The sequence below is a fragment of the Chiloscyllium plagiosum genome, unplaced genomic scaffold (assembly GCF_037043375.1).
Source record: "Chiloscyllium plagiosum isolate Xiang-an unplaced genomic scaffold, Cpla_swu_hap1 HiC_scaffold_7, whole genome shotgun sequence".
In the NCBI taxonomy this organism is placed as follows: domain Eukaryota; kingdom Metazoa; phylum Chordata; class Chondrichthyes; order Orectolobiformes; family Hemiscylliidae; genus Chiloscyllium; species Chiloscyllium plagiosum.
In genome coordinates this window covers 46,726,365-46,748,573 of record NW_028270145.1, presented here as the reverse complement: position 1 = coordinate 46,748,573, position 22,209 = coordinate 46,726,365, and the positions used below count along the sequence as shown (strand labels likewise).

Genomic DNA, 22,209 nt, shown 5'->3' with positions numbered 1-22,209 from the left:
GGGACTTTTGGAGAGGAAGTGACGCCCCCTGGGAACAAGGGGGAAAGTCTCCACTTAGATACGTTTTATATTTTTTTTATTTAGAAAGTTTTTTACTGTATTGTTGTGGGTGTATTAAAGAGGCTTTATTTTTGTAAATTTTACATGTTCCACGCTCGGGATGTTCTGGATAGGGTTCCCCCTCCCGAGGGGTCTCGGATTGGCCCAGAGGACTATGGTTGATCAGTCGGTTAAGTGGTGCACCTGGAATGTCAAGGGGAGTAATTCGCCACTCAAAAGGAAGAAAATATTATCAAATCTTAAGAAGGAAAGAGTTGATATAGCTCTCCTACAGGAGACACACCTGTCAGATAAAGAACACTTGAAATTATGACAGGGCGGATTTGATCAGGCCTTTTTTTCTTCTTTTAGCTCAAAAAGCAGGGGAGTTGTTATTCTTGTTCGGAAGAATTTCCCTTTCAAAATCCTAAAGCAGATAAAAGACGAATCTGGACGATATATCTTGATTAAAGCCCTCATAAATGGAGAGGAATATGGGATTTTAAATTTGTACTGCCCCCCGGCACACCCCTTTAAATTTATAACGGAAGCCTTTTCAAAATTGATGGCTTTTGATGCCCGTCATATAATTATAGGGGGAGACTTTAATTGTATTATGGATCCGGAAATAGACAGGATTCCCAAGAGTACTGCAGGAGTATCTCCCAGATCGAGACAATTGATGGATCTGAACAAAGAATTAGGATTAGTAGATGTATGGAGATGTCTTCATCCACAGGGTAGAGATTTTTCTTTCTACTCTAATCCACATAAATGTCATACCAGAATTGATATGTTTTTTGCCCCCTCGATTTTTTAAAATTCCATATCATCCTGTAAAATAGGTAATTTAGCAATTTCTGACCACGCTGCTGTATATATGGAAACTAAGGCGAGGAACAGTGGGACATCCCCTCGGCATTGGCGTATGGACCCCTTCTTAATGAAAGATAGTAAATTTGTAAAGTACTTCTCTCAAGAATTTAAAACTTTTTTAGAAATTAATTCAGGTACAGCTAGCAACCCGTCAATGATGTGGGAGACCATCAAAGCTTACACGCGAGGCTTGATCATCTCCTACTCAGCGACCCAGAAGAAGTTAAAGGGAGAACAACAGCGTCTGCTTAAAGCCCGCTTAAAAGCGGCTGAAACGGCATACACTGATAGACCTTCTATTATTAAATTGCAAAGGATTACAGCTCTTAGGACAGCTCTAAACACTACACTTACTCAAACGGATAAGAGGGAAATATTATTTGCAAAGCAAAGGTTATATGAATATGGCGACAAACCGGGTAGATACTTAGCATTTCTTGCAAAGAAAAAAAAGGCCCCTCAGACTATTATGTCTATCAAGGAAAGTACGGGTATTTTGACTCATGATCATAAAAAGATTAATGCGACCTTTAGAGAATTCTATTCTGAGTTATATAAATCACAGGATTGTGAAGATAGGACGAAGAGGATGCAGTCATTTTTAAAAAATTTGACTTTTCCAGACCTAACTCCGGAACAAGTATCGGTCCTAAATGCTCCTCTTACAGCCCAAGAAATAGTTGATGCAATTAAGCACCTTCAAAATGGTAAGGCGCCGGGCCCAGATGGCTTTCAAGCTGAATTCTATAAAGAATTTACAGAAATACTGGCTGGTCCACTTATGGACATGTATAACTATGCATATAGTCAGGGCTGTCTCCCGCCTTCGCTGAAAGAGGCAAATATCTCTCTTATCCTTAAAAAAGGAAAGGACCCAGAAGATTGTACATCATACAGACCAATATCCTTGCTAAATGTAGATTTTAAAATCCTCTCTAAAACGTTAGCACTGAGACTAGAAAGGATACTGCCACATATTATAAAGGAGGATCAGACGGGGTTTATTAAGGGCCGTAGATCACCCAATAATGTTAGAAGGGCTCTGAATATGATTCAAGCCTGTCATCAGGGAAAGATACCAGGAGTAGTGGTTTCATTAGACGCGGAAAAGGCATTTGATAGGGTCGAATGGTCATATTTGTTTTACACATTGGAGAGGTTTGGTGTTGGACAGGTGTTTACCAAATGGGTCTCAACATTGTATAGTGATCCCAAAGCAGTTGTGGTTACCAATGGATTAGGCTCGGATAGCTTCAGTGTGGGTAGGGGCTGCCGTCAGGGATGTCCCCTCTCGCCATTGTTATTCACGCTAATAATTGAACCACTAGCAGAAGCTATACGAGCTGATCCTAATATAGTGGCCCCAAGGATTGGTACAGGTAAACATAAAATTACCCTTTATGCAGATGATGTTCTTCTATTCCTCAGTAACCCTTTGATGTCCATACCTCGCTTAATCCAAGTTATTAATACATTTAGTGCATTCTCAGGCTATAAAATTAATTTTTCAAAATCGGAGGCTATGCCAATGGGTGGCCTTGCTGTGATACCCCGCTTAGCGGACGGTTCCTTTTTTCCCTTTCGCTGGTCCCTGGAGGGTTTCTTATATTTAGGCATTTTTATTACTCCAGTATTTGGTCAGTTGTATAAGGCTAATTTTGTGTATTTATTGGAAAGGATAAGGCAGGACCTCCAGCGATGGGGAGACCTACCAATTTCCTGGTTGGGTAGAATAGCATTAATCAAAATGAATATCCTGCCCCGTCTCCTATATCCTCTGAGAATGCTTCCGGCGATGCTGCCAAGGACGGCTTTACGTAAATTATATGGCTGGCTGAGTTCCTTTATCTGGAATCATATGCGGCCCCTCATTAAGCTGAAGAAGCTACAGCTTCCACAGGGAAGGGGTGGATTGGACTTCCCAGACTTTAGGAAATATCAGTTAAGTTCCCTATTAAGTTACATAGCTGATTGGGTCTTGTCTGATCCACAATCAATCTGGTCGGACATCGAGGCGTCTCAAGTAAAATACCCACTAATTAACCTTTTATTCTCAGACAAGAGGAAAATCATTACAGATCACCCTATAATACTAAATACAATCAAGGCTTGGAATATAATGCGACAAAATGAGGGTAATTCACATAATACATCCCCCTATGCACCGATAGTGGGAGCATGGGGATTCCAACCGGGGTTAACACATGCCACTTTTAAACTCTGGAGATCCAGGGGTATCTCATGTCCAGGGGATCTATTTAAAGATGGGGTCCTGATGTCTTTCGGACAGCTGCGTCAGAAATTCGGATTACCCAATGGAGACCTCTTTCGATACTTCCAAATTCGAGATTATATACAGAAGAAGACTACGTTATTAGATAGTCTGTATAAATCCGATAGAGAATGTAATGTCCTACGACCAGTGGGGGTATCTTCCGTCAGTACTATTTATCATTTACTACATGATGAAGTATCGGGAGATATGGATAATCTGCTTAAAACATGGGATCAGGATCTGGGACTAGAAATCTCCACAGAAACATGGAATGATATTTGGGAAAATGCTAGAAGAATTACTATTTGTAACAAAACCCAGGCTATCCAGCTGAAGATACTTCATAGGGCCCATATAGCACCGGTTCGATTGGCAAAATTTAAGGCAGGAGCATCTCCAATGTGTCCTAAATGCAAAATAGAGGTGGGCACTCTTGTACATTGCTTATGGACCTGTCATAAGATCCGTAGATATTGGACTAAAGTAGCAAGTACCCTGACAGAAATTTTAGGAACGGAAATTAAAGTGGACCCTGTGTCTCTCCTCTTGGGCTTTTCGAACTTTCCCTCCCTGGAAGGAAAAATATTTTGGTGAACTGGGCGGCTGAGGGCCCCCCTGGACTTTCAAACTGGCACAGACTAATTATGGAATGTATTCCCCTTGACTTCCTTACAAATATGGTGCATCGAAAGACTGAATTATTTTATAAAATATGGCAGCCCTTTTTGAATTACATAAATACAGATATTTCGGCTATCCTAACAAGGGCTTTTATTTCATTGAGATTACAAACCTGGCTGGTCCGCGGCCCCTCGGGGGAGGAATCCCGCATGAATACGGGTTTTATTATATCTGATGCTAACACATCCCGAGCATGTAAGAGACTGAAATATACACTCTGGTTAGTTGTAGGTTAGATTAGTAGATAGTTGAGTTTTGTTTGTTTGTTTTGTTTTTCTTTTCGGTTTTTTTTTGTTGTTTTGTTTTTTTTGTTAAATTTTGGCTATTGTATATTTGAGCTAATTGTATATCAATGTTTATATCTGAGAGTTTTGTTTATTTTTGTAAACTTGTAAAAATGTTAAATTTCTAATAAAAATATCTATTAAAAAAAAAGAGATCAAATCATATGGAATCCATGGTGAGTTTGTAAATTGGAACAAAATTGGCTGAGGGGTGTTTTTCTGATTGAATGTCTTTGACCAGTGGTGTCCACAAGGATCAGTGCTGGGACCTCTCTTGGTAGAGCCGTAGAGTTATGGAGCATGGAAACAAGCCCTTGGATCCAAATAGTCCAAGCCGACAATGTTCCCAAACTAAACTAGTCCCACTTGCCTACATTTGGCCCATGTCCCTCTAAACCTTTCCAATAAATACTTATTCCAATGTCTTTTAAATGTTGCAACTGTACTTGCACTAAACACTTCTTCTGGAAGTTCATTCCATACACAGACTATTCTCTGTAAAAAGAATTGCCTCTCATTTCCTCTGTAAAACTTTATCGTCTCACCTTAAAAATAGGCCCTCTAATTTTGAACATTTCCACCCTCAGGAAATGAACTTTGCTATTCACCTTATCTATGCCCCTCACGATTTTATAAACCTCTACAAGGTCACCCTCAACCTTCTACAATGTCACAGTCGATGCAGCCTATTTTCATACCTCAAATCCTCCATTCCCCAGCAACATCCTGGTAAATCTTTTCTGAATCCTCTCCAATTTAATAAGTATCAGATCTATAAATGTCAATAGCCTGATTAGTAACTTTGACACAAAAATTGGTGGCATTGTGGATTGTAAGGAAGGATATCAAATGATGCAGCAGGATTTCGGTCAGTTGGAAAGTTGGGCAGAGAAATGGTAGATGGAGTTTAATCCATCCATTAACAGGTGAGTTGATGAATTTTGAGAGTTAAATGCAAAAAGTAAATATATAGTAAATGGCTGACTCTTAGGAGCATTGGTATACACAGGGATCTTGTGGCCCAAGTTACTAGCTCCATGGAAATGGCAACATGTGGATAAGTTGGTAAAGAATGCATTCAGTATTCCTTCATTGAATATAAAAATTGGCAAGTCTTATCGCGATATGAAACTTTCGTTATCCCACTGTGGAATACTGTGTGTAGTTCTCGTTGTCACATAATAGGAAGGATGTGGAATTTTTTTGACAGGGCGCAGAGGAGGTTTACAGAATGTTGCCTGAATTGGAGTGTGTTGCCTATAAGGAAAGGTTGGACAAACTTAGATTATTTTCGTTCAAGCATCAGAGCCTGAAGGTCAACTTGAAAGAAGTATGTAAAATTATGATGGGCATGGTTTGTGTCGATAGTTGGAGTTTCTTTCCCAAGTTGGAAATGTCAAAAACTTGGGTGCATTGATTTCAGGTGAGAGGGGGAAAGTTTAAAGATGTGCAAGGAAAGGTTTTTACACAGAGAGTGGTAGTGCCTGGGAAGCACTGCCATGAGAGCTGGTAGAAGAGATACTATCACAACATTTAAGAGCATTTAGGCAAAAACAGACAGACAGAGAATAGTAAGATCTGGACCATGTGCAGGCAGATGGGATTACTTTGGAATAACATAATGTTTGGAGTAGACATAGTATGTCAAAGGACCTGTTCCTGTGCTGTATTGTTCTATGTTCTATTTTTTATCATCAGCAAAATCGGTTACAGTGTTCAAATGCTTCCTTCAAGTCATATATTTATCTTGTAAACAGTTGCTGTCACAACACTGAACCCTGTGGAACCCCACTGGTTACAGACTGCCAACCTGGAAAAGAATCCCTTATCCCTACTCATAGATTCCTGCCAAGAGCTAATTTTCTATTCATGCTAATACACCACCTCAGACATGGTGTGTTCTTATGTTATTACTTAACCTTTTGTGAGGTAAGTTCATCAGTTTCATAAGTTCAGTGAATGCTGATTCACAGAATGCTATCAGGTTTAGATTGTCACGACATGGTGGGTGCAGCAGTGCAAAAGTCTATGGTTTCTTTAAGTGGTGCTTTGATGAATTGGTTTGCAATGTTGAAGAAGCACCTGGGCACTTAATTGTTATTGATATGCAAGTCCTGTAAGGTCTCAGCAAATATGAATGAATCCTTCATTGTGTATGTTGAACAAGTGGATGTGGCAAATTGCCCAACAATTCGGCCAATTCACGTTGTACAGAACGGATCATAGATACAATAAAGCCTGAAGGGACGTCACCTTTAAGTGTGTTGAGCAGCCCACACACAAGGATGCAGTGAATTGTGAGGATGAACCCTATCGTATATATCACACAACAGCTCATTGCTCTTTTATAAATCTAAGAAGCATTTTTTTGCTTGTTTTGAGCAAGGCTTTCGGACAAATTTGGCAGCAGCTCCAATGAATACAAAATTGCAACAATTGTTAAGAATGGTATGTATTTTGATGATAAAGCCATGTTTATTACGGTTGAGTACTCCCATCCCTTTGCTTCATGTGCTGGTTGAGAAAACTCTAACGGTGTTCCCTCCACTGTCTACTTATTGTCACTGGGTTGTTGAGATTCTGACAGCTTCACATGATGTAAGATTGTTTTTATTTGCAGCCTTGAAAATAAGGTCCTGAGAAGTGCCCAGTCTACATCCAGTTCACCTGGAAGATAAAAAAAACTGAATGAATTGAGAAACTTCTTGCTCTGTATTGTGCAAACCCATGAAGGGGCCTAAAGCTGCCACTCTGAATATGAAAAATGGCCCAGTCAAATTCAAATTACCAAGGCAAGAGACATGTATGTGATAAATTTGAGCACCAGTTGAACCTCACTGGTTCACGCTGCTAATATCTAACAGCAACATGAATGGTGTTTGCCACGAACAGGAGGCCATCATTAAGTGAATAACAAGTTTTACCTCTCACATAAATAAGAAATGTAGTCAATGAGCTTCTGCACCAGTGTGATGCCCGGTATATAGGCCGCATGTCCAAAGACTGGCAGATTGTATCAAACAGAATGCTCCTTTGGTTGTTCATAACAAACACAGTTCTGATAGTATACAATCAACTTTGCTTGCAAAACTGAACAGCAGATGTGATTTGATTATTGGACACTGACTGAATGACCCTGAATATGATAGGTCTGATGCTGACAACCAATTTAAGGTTGTCAGTTGGGCTTTCAGTGTAGTGCTCTTGGGCATACTGGAAGATATATGTTTTAATATGTGATCTGTTCTTTGCAGACTGAATAAACATATATATACACACTGTGTCTGTTTCAACTGGATAAAATTGGTAACAGTCATATTCCAGTTCATTTCTCAGGGAAATAGCTGGACTAATCAGAATCAACCTGCTTGGTTTAAATTTAAATAAAGTTTGGCATTTAACTGTCAGTCATTTTCTAACTGAACCATGTTCCACAGCAACTTCTCTACTAATCAGATTGGTGCCAACCAATTAACACCATATCCCCAACAGTTCCAATATGCAGCTTCCTTGTTATTGGAATTATTGTGAATTATCTGGGTGGCATTATGGTGCAGTGGTTAGCACTGCTGCCTCACAGCGCCAGAGACCTGGGTTCAATTCCTACCTTGAGCAACTGTCTGTGTGGAGTTTGCACGTTCTCTGCGTGGGTTTCTTCCAGGTGCTTCGGTTACCTCCCACAGTCCAAAGATGTGCAGGTTAGGTGAATTGGCCATGCTCCATTGCTCATAGTGTAAGGTGAAGGGGTAAATGTCAGGGAATGGGTCTGGGTGGGTTGCTCTTCGGAGGGTCGGTGTGGACTTGTTGGGCCGAAGGGCCTGTTTCCACACTGTAAGTAATCTTATCCTGATGAATGCAAGACAAAATCCTTCAATAAAATGTGCCTTTTTAGCAATATTTATCACATCACTAAGAAAGACTTTTATATGTAATCACTAATTGGAATATCTGCGATGGGTTGAGTTCATATCTCCCTTAAACTAAGTTGTATCAGTTAATACTTGTCAATGGTGAGGCAGAGAGTGAAGTGCTGTTTTGTAAAGATAACAGTGGAGCTGTGTACCTCAGATAGTAGCTTTTAGATATTGGCATTTCAGTGCTCAGCCTTCTTTATCTGATACCATTTTCAAATAAATACTTTTAAATGCCTTTAGTCTCACTGTTAATCTGACAGCAAAATCTGGGTTACCATATTCCCTTACTGCAAATGCAATGCAATGTACCATGTAGTGTTTTTTAACAAAAACCCACAAATCCATCTGTAAATTGTTTATTGATTTCTTAGAAGAAACATGGCAAACGTAATGACTAGCTTAGTCAATTTTGAAACAAAAATCTGAAGTGGAATGGTGTCATATAGTTCTTTCTCTGAGGCTGTGGACACATTACCAATTGTTGCTGTGATATCAAGAGAATTTGAATGGGTCTTGGAAGAACAACACAAATTAAATATTTCCAGCAGTTTTCTTTCTAAACCATAAAAGGCTGCTCTGAGCCATCAACATTTGCATCCATATGGGATTTCTATGTAATTAGTTTACTGTTAAACAAGATGAGATTGAATTTAGGGTCATGGAACATCAAACAGCAGCAATTCACAGCTTAGGCTATCAACTGACTTGAAATCCTGATTGAAGAGAAGAACTGATTTCTAATAAACTGAGATTTTTTTCTGATACTTATAAAAGACAAAAAATTATCACATTTCATAGCAATAATCATGAATATGATTCAAAGGTGTGGACGTTAATGTTGACTCTGGGTGTACGAAATATTACAAACAGGTGAGTTAACAATGCAGGATTTGAAGTCTCAAAATTATTACAATAGGTTCAGACTGCAAAATTAAGTCAGTGGAGTGTTAGTTTGGGCTTCACAACTACTTGGAATATATTTGCATTCTATGAATGTTGACTGATTTAAACTTTTGTGGGTGCAATCTGATAGAAACATGAGTGATATGAGCTATAGGGAGATCTGTGGCAGGATCAGTCGAGAAGTCCAGCAGCGTCCGTCATGATGTCAGGAGCAACTTGCTGCATTTTTCATACAAGGTAGTAACAAGTTTCAATTAGGCGGAAGGGGGGCATTGCTTGAAAACCTCTTTGTCAATGCCATAACTTATCTCATTAATATGCAGCTTCCGGTCATCCAAAATACCGCGAACAAGCTAGACATTGAGAATTCCCAACATGGAAATCAAAGTGGATACCGAGTGACTTCAGTTTGCCACTAGCTGAGGGGAGCTTGAATGTTGCTCAGCAATAAATAGCAACTTGGGGCATGATCCATAGGCATAATCCACACCCATCCCTGTCAATAAACACTGGCATCAGACATTTGCCAATCTTGCACGACCATCATGGCACCTCTTTGATAAACTGGCAGATTACTCTGAAAGCAACAGACTTCCACACCGGCAACTAGCAATGAAAGGTTTCTGTATACTGGGAGAAGCACCTAACTCACTAGATTTGGCCAGGATGCATGAAGGACTGCCTTCTTGCTTACCAGCTCTCACTTTTTCATTTGGCACCTGCAGCATCCATGCCTTTCCTTGCCGCTTTGGAGCAGTGGTCAGTGGTTAGCACTACTGTCTCACAGCACTAGGGTCCCAAGTTCGATTCCAGCCTCGGACGACTGTCTGTGTGGAGTTTGCACATTCTCCCCGTGTCTGCGTGAGTTTCCTCCGGGTCCTCCAGCTTCTTCCCACAGTCTAAAGAGGTGCAGGCCAGGTGAATTGACAATACTAAATTGCCCATAGTGTTAGGTGCAATAGTCAGAGGGAAATGGGTCTGGGTGGGTTACTCTTCCAAGGGTCGGTGTGGACTGGTTGGGCCAAAGGGCCTGTTTCCACACTGTAGGGAATCTAACCTAATATAGTTAACCAATGTTTGTGTTGCTAATCAGCAACTTTCCATCAAGGGGGTTTATATCTTTGCTGTATCGCAGTGAACTAGAACAATCTCACACCTACACCATGTGTCAGCAGCTTACATGAGAAACACACTGCATATGCAGCAAGCAAGAAGCCATGTCACAATGTCTTAGGGGAGCAGCCCATGTCATCAAAGTGCATGGAGGCACTGGTCAGTCAGGGAGTTCTGACATAGTGGGTCAAGGGCAGCATCTGATACCAGCTTGGTTAGGTCTCACAAGGGGATGTGCCATGAACAGTCCTCAGTCCGTCCAAAGAAGTGGGGTTGGGATACAAAAGGGGCCTCAGCTGCCAGAATGAGACTTGGGTACCTATTTGGGATCTGCAGGATGGCGGGAAGGGGGTTGACAATTATGAAGTGAGCAATTATATTTGTAAAGGGTGTTACATTACAGTATGGATAGGAAGAGGATAATGCAAGAAGTGTTTATCCATGGTCTGGGGGGAAAGGGCTGTATATGACCATAGCTGGTATGCTCATCTCACACACGAGGGGCTGGGTCAGGAAGGTGGGTAGGTACAGGCTCATGTATGGGGACCAGAGGTGGTTACATAGGGAGGGCTATCAGGACAGGGATCTGGGTATTCAGGTCTCACTGACATATCGAGATGAAGTTTGGAAAGCACTGGCTGCAGCGTGCTTCCCGAGCTTTCCATCGTTCAAGAAATCAAAAATACATAAAGGGAAGGAAAATGGCTACAGATACACCTGAACACCAAGGGTCAGTATCTTGATCTGTCAGGGAGAAAGTTTTAGGATCCTCTGAAGTGAAGCCCTTTAAAGAGAAAGAGCATTATAGACAGACCATGCACTATAGAGAACACAGATCCATGAGGTCCCTCATCACTGGTGAACTTAATGTATTAGCTGTCCGTAAACTGTGCACCTCCCTGCATTGTTGAACAACTCATTCACAGCAACCTTTGGACACAGAGCCTGGCAAAATATGGGGATGTTTCAGTACAATGGCCACTGATTCAACCTATGCTCCCTGTAATTGCTTTTCCCGCTAAAGGGACCTCTGAGGTGCATGTGCAGCAGCGGCTTCTGGAATCAGGAGTCAACGTGTCAGCACATTGATCAGCTTGCAAGGAACCTCCAAACAGCTGAGAGGGAACATTGGTGCCAGCAAAAATGATAGCACTGTATACACCTTGCTTCCACATGCTTCAGCAGGGTCTCAGCACAAACATCAATCCTGGGTACATCCTGCATGGACATGAAGTTAAAAATCATAGGGCCAGAGTTACATTCAGGGCTGCACAGAGTCACATGAACAGACAATCAAGTTTTTACATACGTGACACTTCACGCAGAGTTCCCTCTCACCTGTATCACTGAAGTGCTCTCAATGGGTTTTCTTCTTTTTCTCTCTCCCACTATGTTTCAATTGTCCCAGGTTCCAGAGCAGGATGGAGTGAGTCTGCTCAGTTGAGGAGCCTCTTGGCCTTGGAGATTTTGTTGAGTGAACCGAGGGGTATTTGGGTCTGACAGTCCCAGACAAGTTGAGGATTTTTTTTGCCAAAGGCAAGTGGGTTTTATTTTATTCATTCATGGAATGTGGGCATTGCTGGCTATACCAGCATTTATTGCTTTTCCTCAATGCCCAAAGCAAAATTAAGAGTCAACGTTGTGGGTCTGGAGTCACATGTAGATCAGGCCTGGTAAGGATGGCAGATTTACTTCCCAAAGACATGAGTGAGCTGGATGGGCTTTTACAATAATCAGCAATGGTTACATAGCCACTATTAGGTCAGCTCTCTATTCTAGATCTAATCGAATCCAATATTCCAGGGTAAGAGCACAACTGAAGAATTTAGACTCGGGAACCTAGCCGTCAGGATTGGGGTCTGTATATTTTACAACCATGTGGATCACACTGAAGCACTACATTTCTGAGCCATATCTGGAGCCATGGAGTGAAGGCATATGGGATCACGGCTCAACCTGACTCTCCATATAAGATGTCACCAACCACTCCATAAAGGAAACCATGCCCTCACATACCTGAGAAATTACAAAACCCATGGCTATCATGGACTCCTCCATAGTCCTTGAGATTGTGCATAATCCCTGGCATTTCTGCCATATGGTTCTCTAGCCTCTTGTAAATCTCCAGTGGGCTTGTTGTGCCCATGACCAGAAACTCATCAGCAGTGTATACCTCAGTAGGGTGCATGTACTCAAGCAATTCTCCGAGTGTCTGGGATCTCCGGTCTCTCAACCTCCTTGAGTTCTGGAACATATCTGCTCACAAGAATGAGGCTTTGATTGTAAAGTTGACCCCTTGTGACGTACGTGGGTGTAACTCACCTCGCGGATGGTGTGGAAGGGGCATGTGATGGTGCATTCTTGGGATCACTTATGTCATCTTTCTCATTCTCCAGGAGTGACTGAGGCCTGGCATTTAGACTATGGCCACCTGTAAAAAAGAAAAAAAAACACAATCTGTGAGTCTCTCACCTTACCTGCTGATGAGCAATCACATAGTATTACCAAGTTTGATGCCTTACCACTCTAGGCTTGCCGTCAAATGTTGCTGAGACCCACTGTTGACTACAATTTGGATGATTCATTCTTCAACAGTGGTGAAAACCTTGGTCAGGCACCCATCTTCCTGTCCTTATCATTTCCTTCTGGTTATGAGTGCGTTCGTCTTGTAGAAACAATTGGAACTTTAATGATCTGACAAAGGCCAATTAACTGTCTTGTCTGCATACATGCCCATCATTTATACTGACCTGTTGATGATATAGACTATTGTTTAGCTTCAAGTGCCATGTTGCCCTGAAGTTTATCACACGTTCATCTAACAATTTAACTGCATACTTGCACAAACGCATAGCCCAATACCCACATGGGAGACAGTCCCCATGCCACCATGACACCTACCAAGTGGGTCAAATAACTTCAATGATCTTTGCCTGCACTGGACCCATGGCAGACCCATGGTTAATAACTTATCTGAAATTTCCATCCCGGCTGCCATGGGACAGTAGATGGGTCTCCTGCTGCTAACACTTAGGAAAAGTATCTCTCACTAATCCCTGACAGCTCAGCAAGAATCTTCACAGATGTATTGCTGATATGTGAGGTCATTCTTTGTCCGAGCTCTGACATTTGGATGTAACAGTGTGGTTCCAGGGCAAAAAATATTTAAATAACATGGGAGCATGGTGGAAGAAAGATGTTTGAGAGGGCCTGAGCTGGATGAAATAGCGTACTGAATAATTGGTATGGATAACTAACAAAAAGGTGGTGTGCGAGAAGTTTGGGGCCATTGACACAAGCCACTCTGCTTGTCCAAGTGGCTCTTTTATTGTCTCCATAGCACCCTTCTCCGGACCGGCTGAATTGTTACCCAATTAGAAACAAAAAAACTGCACTTGCTGGAATTCAAAGTCAATAGTCAGGAGCTGGAAGAACACAGCAAGCCAGGGAGCATCAGGAAGTGGAGAAGTCGACGTTTTGGGTGTAACCAATGGCAGAATCCACCAACTGAAACCTATCACCAGCAAATGATTACATGCATCAAGCGCTTTAAAGCTTTGCATGATTTATATGGGTGCCAGCCTCTGACACTAAACTCAAAGTGATGTCCACTTCTGATTTTGTTGTTGGGCTTGCATGCCACTTATTAAATTCCACTCAAAGAAACTATGGTATAAAATGTTTGCTTCTTGTATTAATTTCATTAGCTATAATTCATTTACTTCAGTGGAATCAGGGATTTGTCATGAATCTTATCAATTAAAATGATTGATTTGCATATAGAGTTGTAAATTTTTCATTTAAACATTTGTTGTTTTATTTGTTATCTGGGGTTAGTATTATGGCTAATATCATTATGGGAATTATAATCTCCATCGGCAAACTAATGCTGGGTTATAATGTTGCATCGAGCAAACACATTTGAAAAGATTAAGTATATGGTACCGTAAGTTTAACTATAAATACCCTAATTCATACAGCTCCATGAACAGAAAAAGAAATAACAACAAAGAGGCAGACATGTTGAATGTCAGTAGTAATTGTGTTGCTTGTGATAAGCTGCAGGATACATCACCAGTTCCTTCTTCTTCAGTTCTTTGCCTGAAAGCAGGTCTAATCCACAGTGCTGCAACCACAACTTGGGCACAGCCAGGAGCCAGGTCCCGAACATGCTCCAAGTGCTATTGATGTCAACCTGATCTACATCTGTCCAGGCAACTGAGGCATTCAGCTCTAAAAAGAAATCAAAATTGTGTGAACCAATACTTTTACATTTGTGTTGTAGTCCAGAGATTTGAGCAGCAATAGCAGAGGTTCCACTATTTCGTTTTCATCACATGGGTGGCTAGGAATGTCTCCTATTCTTACTGCCTGCCATTGCTGTACATTGGAAATAAGTGCGCATTATAAGCACACCTTCTTTAGCCATCAAGTTCAAGAATTTGAACCTGGACCTTTTGGCTCAGAGGCAGAAATATTTCATATTGTGTCACAAGACCTCTCTCTTTCTTGTTTGTATTCATTATTTCCACATTGGTAATTCTTCTTACTGAACTCTTATTTTCCCTTTTCTTTGTATTGGTTTCTGCCCTCCAACTGGATTATACTTATCTGTCTCTCGCTCTTCTACTATGTCTCTCTGTCTATTCTTGTTATGGTGATGGGATGTTTAGATGCTCATCAGTGGAGGTATGGAAAGCAGTGGTGGTAAGAGATTTCTGTTTGGGTTTTTATCAAGGCTTGTGTTGAAAGCAGGAGATTGCGTTGAGGACAGATTTAGGGTAGTGTGTACAGTGAAAACAGAATTGTATGTCAAGAAGTTCCATTCAACTTGATTCATTGGTCTGGATTGTTTTAACTAGAAGGACCATCCATAATGCAGTTCCTCCATTACTGACCCCAAGAAATCAAATATGCAAGAAGATCAGCTGCACATAAAGATTAGCTGGCTGTCAGAAAATACAAAGTATGCATAATACAACCATAATACAGCATGTCACAAATGGAATCCCTGACCATAACATTTCAATCTCACTTTGTCTATTTTCTCCGATGCCTCCATTGTCTTCTCTGATCACTAGTGTGTTAGTTCTTTCTTATTATGTGTCCTTTCTTAGTCTTGAATATATTAATCTCAACATCCATAACTCAGGAGTATCGAATTGTTCTTCCTCTCTTCTTGATGTTGTCCAAGGTTTTGCACTATAAATAGCACTATTAATATCACACAATATCATATGCTTCTGTGTTCATAGCAATTCATAGTTCCATGAAAAAATTACTGTCATCTCAGACTTAAAATATTTATTTCCCAAATTCTCTTCTCCTCCTGTTTACACTTTCTCAGGTGGATGAAAAGCCTATCCCTCTAATTTTTTTGAATGCAAACAGCAATTAAAGGTGCATCAGAATGATCGTTTGATTTAATTTCTAATTTTGCTATAGAAATTGGCTTCACTATAAGATGCACTGTTGAAAAATATTCTCCACATAGTGTATTTCAAAATACAGAATGCACTTGACTTGAATTTAATTAGCATGTCGAGTATAGAACAATACAGCTGAAAATGTGTTGCTGGAAAAGTGCAGCAGGTCAGGCAGCATCCAGGGAACAGGAGAATCGACGTTTCGGGCATAAGCCCTTCTTCAGGAATGAGGAAAGTTTGTCCAGCAGGCTAAGATAAAAGGTAGGGAGGAGGGACTTGGGGGAGGGGCGTCGGAAATGCGATAGGTCGAAAGAGGTCAAGGTGAGGGTGATAGGTCAGACTGGGGTGGGGGCGGAGAGGTCAGGAAGAAGATTGCAGGTTAGGAAGGCGGTGCTGAGTTCGATGGATTTGACTGAGACAAGGTGGGAGGAGGGGAAACTGGTGAAACCCAAGTTCATCCCTTGTGGTTGGAGGGTTCCTAGGCGGAAGATGAGGCGCTCTTCCTCCAACCGTCGTGTTGTTGTGGTCTGGCGATGGAGGAGTCCAAAGACCTGCATATCCTTGGTGGAGTGGGAGGGGGAGTTGAAGTGTTGAGCCACAGGGTGGTTGGGTTGGTTGGTCCGGGTGTCCCAGATGTGTTCTCTAAAACGCTCCGCAAGTAGGCGGCCTGTCTCCCCAATATAGAGGAGGCCACATCGGGTGCAGAGGATGCAATAGATGATGTGTGTGGAGGTGCAGGTGAATCTGTGGCGGTTATGGAAGTTTCCTTTAGGGCCTTGGAGGGAGGTGAGGGGGGAGGTGTGGGCGCAAGTCTTGTACCTCCTGCGGTTGCAGGGGAAGGTGCCGGGAGTGGAGGTTGGGTTGGTGGGGGGTGTGGATCTGACGAGGGAGTCACGGAGGGAGTGGTCTTTACGGAATGCTGATAGGGGAGGGGAGGAAAATATATCCTTGGTGGTGGGGTCCGTTTGGAGGCGGCGGAAATGACGGCGGATGATGCGCTGTACATGGAGATTGGTGGGGTGGTAGGTGAGGACCAGTGGGGTTCTGTCCTGGTGGCGGTTGGAGGGGCGGGGCCAAACATGAGGCCAAATTAAACTAATCCCTCCTGCCTGGCTTTAGTTCATATCCCTCCATTCTTTACATATTCACATGCTTATCTAAAAGCACCCTAAATGCCCTTATCATCCCTGGCAGTGTGTTCTTGACTCCTGCCACATTCTATGTAAAAATACTTGCCCCTCACATCTCCTTTGAAATTTCCCCTCTCACCTTAAATGCATGCCTCCTAGTATTATACATTTCAACTCTAGGAAAAAGATTCTGACTGTCAAACCCATCTGTACATCTCATAATTTTATAGACTTCCATTAAGTTACCCCTCAGCCTCTGCCACTCGAGAGAAAACAAACCTAGTCTCTCTAGCCTCTACATACAGTACCCGTCTAATCAAGCAGCATTCTCTTCTGCACCCTGTCCAAAGCCTCCACATCCTTCCTGTAATGTGGTGGCCAGAACTGAATGCAATACTCTGTATGCTGCCTAACCAAAGTCTTTAAAGCTGCAACATGAGATCCTAACTCTTGTACTCAATGCCCCGACCAATAAAGTTTACCATGTCTGTTCTATCCACAACTTCACTAATATTTGTGTCGTCTGCATACTTACTAACTCACCCATCCATGTTTTCATCCAATATATATATCTCACAAAGAGCAGCGATTCCAGTCTGGATCCCTGTTACAATACAGCAAATATAATTAAACCTAACCCTTGCTTTCTCTCTATTTTCCATTCTCTTCTTCTCCCTCCCCACTCTAATTAGCTAATTTAAATTTGTTCAATGCTCTTTTTGTAAATAAGAATGAACAATTTGATCAGAACCAAACTTTTGCCAACATTTTACACAATCTCCACATCATTGACATTATTTAAGATTATTGTTAAGACACTTTTCTTTAATTAATCAATAGTCTCTTTCAGCAGGGCAGCAGTCTCTCTCAACTTCCTAGAATGGCAACATTGATTTTTATGTGCTCAAGCCCTGGAATGGGACTTAACCTTGGAACTCCATGATTTAGAGGTAAGAGTATTACTTATTGAGTCAAAACTAACAAAAGAAATGCATACTTGATCCTCTATTATCATGACTATTGAAATCATTGGGATCACTGGCAGAGCAGTTGAGGATCCACTGCCCACCACCAGCAATGCCCTGACAAAAACCCTTTTTAAGTGGGTGAGATCTAAATCCGAGACCCACACCGTAGGGCCTCCCTCCCACCCAACTCCTCTAACCTTACTAAGAGTCTGTAAACTAGGTAAGTTTTCAGGTTTCTTTGTTTTTTCTTCTCTTACTTTGTTTAGTTATGTGCAGGCTATCAGAGTAACAGGTTATGGACGTTAGGGCAGTTGCATGTTCCTCCTGCAGAATGTGGCAGGTGAGAGATACTTCTCAAGTCTCTGCCGACTACATCTGCAGGAAGTGCACCCAACTCTAGCACCTCGAAAACCGAGTTAGGGAACTGGAGCTGGAGCTGGATGAACTACGGATCATCCGGGAGGCTGAGGGGGAAATTGAGAGGATATACAGAGAGGTGGTCACTCCCCAGACACAGGATAAGAACAGTTGGGTTACTGTCAGGGGGAAGAAAGAGAACCGATGGTCAGAGTAGGGATCCCCTGTGGCCATTCCCCTCGGCAATAAGTATACCATTTTGGATACTGCTGGTGGGGATGACCTACCAGGTGTAAGCCACAGTTGTCAGGTCTCTAGCACTGAGGCTCAGAAGGGAAGGGGAGAAAATAGAAAAGTGCTAGTGGTCGGGGACTTAATAGTCAGAGGATTGACAGGAAATTTTGTGGTCAGGAACGGGACTCCCGGAAGGTATGTTGCCTCCCTGGTGCCAGGGTCCGGGATGTTGCCGATCGGGTTTACAAGATTCTGAAGGGGGAGGGAGAGCAGCCAGAAATCATGGTACATATTGGCACCAATGATATAGCCAGGAAAGAGATTGAGGATCTGAAAAGTGACTACAGACAGTTAGGTTGGAAGCTGAAGAGCAGGATGAATAGAGTAGTGATTTCAGGTTTGCTACCAGTGCCACGAGATAGTGAGATGAGGAACAGTCAGCGAATGCAACTTAACACATGGCAGGAGGGAGGGCTTCAGATGCCTAGACCATTGGGATACCTTCTGGGGAAGATGGGACCTGTACATGAAGGACAGGTTGCATCTGAACTGGAGGGCTACAAATGTCCTGAGTGGGAGATTTGCTCATGTGATTCGGGAGGCTTTAAACTAATTTGGCAGGGGAGTGGGAATCAGAGCCTCATGTCTGAGAGGGGTCAGTTGCAGACGTGACAGTGACAGGATATATTGAATCTAAAAGGAAGGTTTCTCACGCGATGAAACAAAGGGATCGGTTGACGTGTGTATGCTTTAATGCAAGGAGTGTCCGAAATAAGACTGATGAACTTAGAGCATGGATCAGCACTTGCGACTACAATGTTGTGGCCATAACAGAGACATGGGTTTCACTGGGCAGGAATGGTTGCTTGATGTTCTTGGGTTTAGAACAGGGAGGGTGGAAAATGAGGAGGGGGTGTAGCTGATAATCAGAGAATGCATTACAGCTACAGAAACAAAGGTTGTTGAGGAAGGTTTATCTACTGAGTCAGTATGGGTGGAAGTTAGGAACAGCAAGGGAACAGCCACCGGACTGGGGGTTTTCTACAGACCACCTAATAGCAGTAGAGAGATTGAAGAGCTCATAGGCGGGCCGATTCTGGAAAAGTGCAATAGTAGCAGGTTTGTTGTTATGGGTGATTTCAACTTTCCCAATATCAACTGGAACCTCCTAAGTGTAGATGGTTTGGATGGAACCAATTTTGTCAGGTGTGTTCAGGAGGGTTTCCTTACTCAGTATGTCGACAGACCGATGAGGGGAGAGGACATTTTGGATTTGGTGCTCGGCAACGAGCCAGGACATGTGTCAGATCTCGCGGTGGGAGAGCACTTTGGTGACAGTGATCACAACTGCCCCACATTTAGCATAGCCTTGGAAAGTGAAAGGAGTAATTACCGAGGGAAGATATTCAATTGGGGAAAAAGAAATTATGACGCTATCAGGCAGGAGTTGGGAAGTATAGACTGTGGGCAATTGTTCTACAGAAAGGGCACAGCAGACATGTGGAGACTATTTAGATTAGATTACTTACATAGATTACTTACAGTGTGGAAACAGGCCCTTTGGCCCAACAAGTCAACACCGACCCGCCGAAGCGCGACCCACCCAGACTCATTCCCCTACATTAACTCCTTCACCTAACACTATGGCAGTTTAGCATGGCCAATTCACCTGACCGGCACATTTTTGGACTGTGGGAGGAAACTGTAGCACCCGGAGGAAACCGACGCAGACACGGGGAGAATGTGCAAACTCCACACAGTCAGTCGCCTGAGGCAGGAACTGAATCGGGTCTCAGGCGCTGTGAGGTAGCAGTGTGTCACCGTGCCGCCCATATTTACGGAGCAGTTGTTGTGAGTGATGCACAAATTTGTTCCTCTGAGGCAGGTAAGAAGAGGTAAGATTAAGGAACCTTGGATGACGAGAACAGAGGAACTGCTCGTCAAAAGGAAGAAGGCAGCTTATGTAAGGTGGAGGGAGCAAGGATCTAGCACAGCTTTAGAGGATTACAGGCTTGCTAGAAAGGAGCTCAGAAATGGACTAGGAGAGCCAGGAGGAGGCACGAAAAAGGCTTGGCAAGAAGAATTAGGGAGAACCCAAGGACATTTTACTAATACATGAGGAATAAGAGAATGATCAAGGAGAAGGTAGGGCTGATCAGGGATAGCGGAGGAAACTTGTGCGTGGAGTCTGAACAGATAGGGGAAGTCTTAAATGAGTTTTTTGCTTTGGTTTTCACCAAGGAAAGGGAACTTGTTATAAATGAAAACTTAGAGGAGCTGGGATACAGTCTTGACCAGATCAAGATTGATGAAGTTGATGTGCTAGAAATTTTGGAAAACATTAAGATTGATAAGTCCCCAGGGCCAGACCAGATTTATCCTAGGCCGCTCCGGGAAGCGAGAAAGGAAGTTGCTAAGCCGCTGGCGAGGATATTTGGCTCCTCACTCTCCATGGGAGTCATACCGGAGGATTGGAAGGAGGCGAATGTTGTTCCTCTTTTTAAGAAGGGTAATAGGGAAATTGCTGGCAATTACAGACCAGTCAATCTTACGTCTGCGGTCAGCAAAGTTTTGGAAAGAATTCTGAGAGATAGGATTTATGACTATTTGGCAAAGCATAGTGTGATTAAAGGCAGTCAGCATGGCTTTGTGAGGGGCAGGTCATGCCTCACAGATCTTATTGAGTTCTTTGAGGAGGTGTCAAGACAGGTCGAGCAGTGGATGTGGTGTATATGGATTTCAGCAAGGCATTTGATAGGGTTCCCCATGGTAGGCTCATTCATAAAGTCAGGAAATATGGGATACAGGAATATTTGGCTATCTAGATTCAGATTTGGCTATCTGGATTCAGAATTGGCTGGCCGACAGAAGGCAGAGAGTGGTTGAAGATGGAAAGCATTTTGCCTGGAGGTCAGTGTTGAGTGGGGTCCCGCAGAGCTCTGTACTTGGGCCTCTGCTCTTTGTAGTTTGTATAAATGACTTGGATGAGGAGGTTGAGGGGTGGGTTAGTAAATTTGCAGATGACACAAAGGTTGGAGGTGTCATCGATAGTACAGAGGGCTATTGCAGGCTGAACCGCGACATAGACAGAATGCAGACCTGGGCTGAGAAATGGCAGATGGAGTTCAACCTGGATAAATGCGAAGTGATGCATTTTGGAAGGTCGAACTCAAATGCTGAATATAGAATTAAAGACAGGATCCTTGGCAGTGTGGAGGAACAGAGGGATCTGGGTTGCAAGTATATAGATCCCTCAAAGTTGCCGCCCAAGTGGATAGGGTTGTTAAGAAAGCATATGGTGTTTTGGCTTTCATCAACAGGGGGATAGAGTTTGAGAGCTGTGAGGTTTTGCTGCAGCTCTACAAGTCCCTAGTGAGGCCACACTTGGAATATTGTGTCCAGTTCTGGTCGCCCTACTATAGGAAAGATACAGAGGCTTTGGAGAGGGTGCAAAGAAGGTGTACAAGGATGCTGCCTGGACTGGAGGGCTTGCCTTATGAAGAAAGGTTGAATAGGCTCGGATTTTTCTCTCTGGAGAGAAGGAGGAAGAGAGGAGACCTGATCGAGGTGTACAAAATAATGATAGAAATAGATAGAGTCAATAGACAGAGACTTTTCCCCGGGGCAGGATTGACTGGTACGAGAAGTCATAGTTTGAAGATATTAGGAGGAAGGCATAAAGGAGATGTCAGAGGTCGGTTTTTTACACAGAGTTGTGAATGCATGGAATGCGTTACCAGCGGTGGTGGTGGAAGCAGAGTCATTGGGGACATTTGAGCAACTGCTGGACAAGCACATGGATAGCAGTGAGTTGGGGGATGTGTAGGTTGTTACTATATTTTACATTAGGATTAAATCTCGGCACAACATCGTGGGCCAAAAGGCCTGTTCTGTGCTGTACTTTTCTATGTTCTATGCAACAAGTAGTCATTCTTCCTTACTTGCAAGGCAACCTATCAATCCATGCTGAGCTGAGAAGTGTAACAACCTGTTGTTGACCCCAGACATG

At 42.7% G+C, this 22,209-nt stretch overlaps 2 long non-coding RNA genes across 10 annotated transcripts in view; one reads left to right on the top strand and one right to left on the bottom strand.

The window, feature by feature from the left end:
• LOC148149604 (uncharacterized) overlaps positions 1 to 22,209 on the top strand; it is a 43,819-nt gene that overhangs the window by 5,506 nt on the left and 16,104 nt on the right. The window lies entirely within an intron of this gene.
• LOC148149603 (uncharacterized) overlaps positions 6,576 to 22,209 on the bottom strand; it is a 64,594-nt gene continuing 48,960 nt past the window's right edge. For 7 of the 9 annotated variants that reach the window (XR_015757651.1, XR_015757650.1, XR_015757653.1 and 4 more), the window contains 4 exons: positions 12,608 to 12,835; positions 12,408 to 12,516; positions 7,763 to 8,001; positions 6,576 to 6,822 (listed from right to left, as the gene is read on the bottom strand). This is a non-coding gene — a long non-coding RNA (uncharacterized LOC148149603). Of the gene's footprint in view, positions 6,823 to 7,762; positions 8,002 to 9,666; positions 9,872 to 12,407; positions 12,517 to 12,607; positions 12,836 to 22,209 lie in introns of all 9 variants that reach the window. The other 2 variants (XR_015757658.1, XR_015757657.1) reach the window with 2 other exon arrangements.